The sequence below is a fragment of the Galeopterus variegatus genome, unplaced genomic scaffold, assembly GCF_000696425.1.
Source record: "Galeopterus variegatus unplaced genomic scaffold, G_variegatus-3.0.2 Scaffold5385, whole genome shotgun sequence".
In the NCBI taxonomy this organism is placed as follows: Eukaryota; Metazoa; Chordata; class Mammalia; order Dermoptera; family Cynocephalidae; genus Galeopterus; species Galeopterus variegatus.
The window spans coordinates 260,007-263,843 of record NW_007731496.1 but is presented as its reverse complement, the minus strand read 5'-3'; the positions used below and the strand labels follow the sequence as shown (position 1 = coordinate 263,843).

Below are 3,837 nucleotides of genomic sequence, written 5' to 3'. Positions count from 1 at the left end.
TCATCTGTATACAATCTCTGATGGTGTGTGAGTTATGACTAAAGGCCTTGCAATGTTTGTACATTCATAAGTTTTTTCCCCTGCAGTATGAATTCTGTGATGATTGCTTAAGTCCTGAGCTAAGACTAATGGCCTTCCCACGTACATAGTATTTCTCAAAAGTATGCATTTTCTGATGTTGAGTAAGGTGGGAGCTCTGAATAAAGGCTTTTCAAAATCATTTCTATTCATAGGGTTATACAAAGCATGAATTATCTTTTGCAAAGTTGTGAGCCACAAAGCAAGACCTTTGTACTTTGCTTACATTCATTGCTTATCCCCCCTAATATGAACTCTCTGATGTCGAGTGAGTTTGGTGCTCCAGATGAAAGCATTCCCACATTCCTTACATAAGTAGGGCCTCTGATCAGTATGAATTCTCTGATGTTGAGTAAGATATGATTGTTGAATAAAGGCCTCCCCACATTCCTTACACTTACAGGGGTTTTCACCACTATGAATTCTTTAATGTTGAACAGTTGAATAAGGTGTGAACCGTGACTAAAGGCCTTTCCACAGTCCTTACATGCATAGGGTTTCTCACCAGTATGAGCTCTCTGATGCGGAGTAAGTTCAAAGCCACAACCAAAGGCCTTCTCATAATCTTCACATACATAAGGCTTCTCACCAGTGTGAATTCTTAGATGTCGAATAAGGCATGATAGTTGAATAAAAGCCTTCCCACATTCCCTACACTGATATGGTTTCTCACCAAAGTGGATTTTCTGATGTCAAGTAAGTTGTGAGGCATGCCTAAAAGTCTCCCCATATTCCTTACATTCATAAGGCTTCTCTCCAGTATGAATTCTCTGATGTTGAACCAGTTGTGAACCACAACTAAAGGCCTTTCCACAGTCCTTACATGTATAGGGTTTCTAACCAGTATGAGTTCTCTGATGCTAAGTTCAGAGCCACAACTAAAGCCCTTCTCACAGTCCTTACATTCATATGACTTCTCATCAGTGTGAATTCTGAGATGTTGAGTAAGGTATGATAGTTGAATAAAGGCCTTCCTGCATTCCCTACATTCATAGGGTTTCTCCCCAGTATGAATCTTCTGAAATCTATTGTGAACCATAACCAAAGGCCTTCCCATATTCCCTACTGATGGAGTTAGATGTGTTGTTCCCTCCAAAACTCATGTGGAAATTTGATCTCCAATGTGGCAGTGTTGGAAACCGATTGAGTCATGGGGCCATGTCCCTCATGAATGGATTAATGCTCTCCCTGGGGGAGGGGGGATTAATGAGTGAGTTCTTGCTCTATTAGTTCCAGCAAGAGCTCGTTGCTTAAAAAGACCCTGGCACCTTCTCTCTCTCCCTCTTGGTTCCTCTCGCCACATGATCTACTTGTACCCACTGTCTGCCTGCCACTTTTCACCATGAGTAGAAGCAGCTTGAGGCCTGTGCCAGATGCAGCTGTCCCAGAATCATAAGCCAAATAAACCTCTTTCCTTTATAAATTACCCTGTTCCAGGTATTGTTATAGCAACACAAAATAGACTAAAACAGAAAATTGGTACTGAGGAGTGGGGTGTTGCTAAACAGACACCTGAAAATGTGGATAAGGCTTTGGTACTGGGTAATAGGCAAAGGTTGGAGGAGTTTGGAGGACTTAGAAGAAGAGAAAAATACAAGGGAAAGCTTGAAAGAGTTTGGAGGACTTAGAAGAAGAGAAAAATACAAGGGAAAGCTTGAAATCTCTTAGAGACTTATGTGGTGAGCAGAATGCTGATAGAAATGTGGACAGTAAAGGCCATGCGGACGATGAGGTCTCAGATAGAAATGAGGGACTTATTGGGAATTAGACAAAAGATAACCCTTGCTACACCATAGCAAGGAACCTGGCTGCATTGTGTCCATGCCCTTGGACTTTGTGGAAGTTGGAACTTAAGAGTTGTGAACCAGACCATTTGGCCAAAGAAATTTCTAAGCAGCAAAGCATTAAGGACACTGCATGGCTACTTCTAACAGCCTACTCTGAGTTATGGCAGCAAAGGCATAACATATTAAAAAGGAAGCAGAGCATAAAGATTTGGAAACTTTGCAGCCTGGCCATGCAGTAAAGAAGCAGAGAGCTGGAGAACAATGCAAGGGTGAAGCAGATAAACTTGTTGCTAAAGACATTATCTTGGCAGTGAGGCAGCCAGATGCTAATAGTGGAGAAAATGAGAGGAAAGTCCTGCAGGCTTTTGAGAAGTCTGGAAGGGTGCCCACACATCACAGACCCTGAGGCCTAGAAGGACTGAATTATCCTGGAGGACAGACCTGGGGTGCAGCTGCCCTTGGGATCCTGCTTCCTGCATCCCAGCTGCTCCAGCTGGAGTGGCCCCAAGTGTGGTTCATGGAGCAGCCCTGGAGAGTAGAAATGCAAAATCTCGGTGGCACCCACGTTGTGTTAGGTCTGCAGGCCAGCAGGATGTGAGTGCAGTGGAGGCGTGGCAGCCTCCACCTAGATTCCAGAGGATGTATGGCAAAGCCTGGGGGCCCAGGCAGAGACCTGCCACAGGGGCGGAACCATTGCAAAGGACATCTACTATAGCAAAGCTGAGCAGTAAAGTGGGGTCAGAGTCCCCACAGAAAGCCCCCTCCAGGGAAACTTCTGGTAGAGCCAAGGCAGCAGAGCTGCTGCCAGGACCCCAGAACTGCAGGGCCACTGGTAACATGCAACGCAGGCCTAGAAAAGCTACAGGCAAGGCTAAGCTTGGCAGAGCTGTGTGAGCAAGGGTGCCCGAGGCTTTGGGGGCCCAGATTTCCCATTGTCCCCAGGATGCACGACTTGGAGTCAAAGAACAGTATTTTGGAGCTTTAAGACATAATGTGTGCCCTGCTGGGTTTCGGACTTGTTTGGAGCCTATTCCTCCCTTTTGGAATGGGAACATGTACCCAATGTCTGTTCCACCATTGTTTCTTGGCAGTAGATAAATTTGGTTTTGACTTTTACAGGTTCACAGCTAGAAGGACTTTTGCTTTTGGTCTCAGAGGAGACTTTGGACTTCGGACTTTCAAGTTGGTGCTGGAACAAGCTAAGACTTTTGGGACTGTTGGGATAGAATGATTGTATTTTGTATGTGAGAGTGACATGAGTTTTGAGGGGCCAGGGGCAGAATGATGGAGTTTGGATGTGTTGTCCCTTCCAAAACTCATGTGGAAATTTGATCTACAATGTGCAGTGTTGGAAACTGATTGAGTCACGAGGTGGATCCCTCATGAATGGATTAATGCTCTCCCTAGGGGAGGGGGGATTAATGAGTGAGTTCTTGCTCTATTAGTTCCCACAAGAGCTCATTGCTTAAAAAGACCCTGGTAACTTCTCTCTCTCTCTGTTCCTCTCCCTTGCTTCCTGTCACCATGTGATCTGCTTGTACCCACTGGCTCCCTGCCAGTTTCCACCATGAGTAGAAGCAGCCTGAGGCCTTTGCCAGATGCAGCTGTCCCAGAATCATAAGCCAAATAAACCTCTTTCCTTTATAAATTACACAGTCTCAGGTATTTCTGTTATAGCAACACAAAATGGACTAATACACCTACATTCATAGGGTTTCTCTCCAGTATGAATTCTCTGTTGAATAAATTGTGATCAACAGCTGAAGACCTTCCCACATTCCTTACATTCATGAGGTCTTGTTTTTTGTTTTTTGTTTTTTTTTTTCCTTTTTGTCTTTTTTTTTTCGTGACCAGTAACGGGATGGCAACCCTTGGTGTCGCGCCCGTACTGCGACCGGCAACGGGATCGCCACCCTCGGTGTCACGCCCGCACCGCGCTCAACCAGTGAGCGGACCGGTCTCTATATGGGAT

General features: G+C 45.1%; 1 pseudogene; it reads right to left on the bottom strand.

Moving 5' to 3' along the window:
- Positions 1 to 306: 306 nt before the first annotated feature.
- Positions 307 to 3,837, bottom strand: part of LOC103604774 — a 24,837-nt pseudogene continuing 21,306 nt past the window's right edge.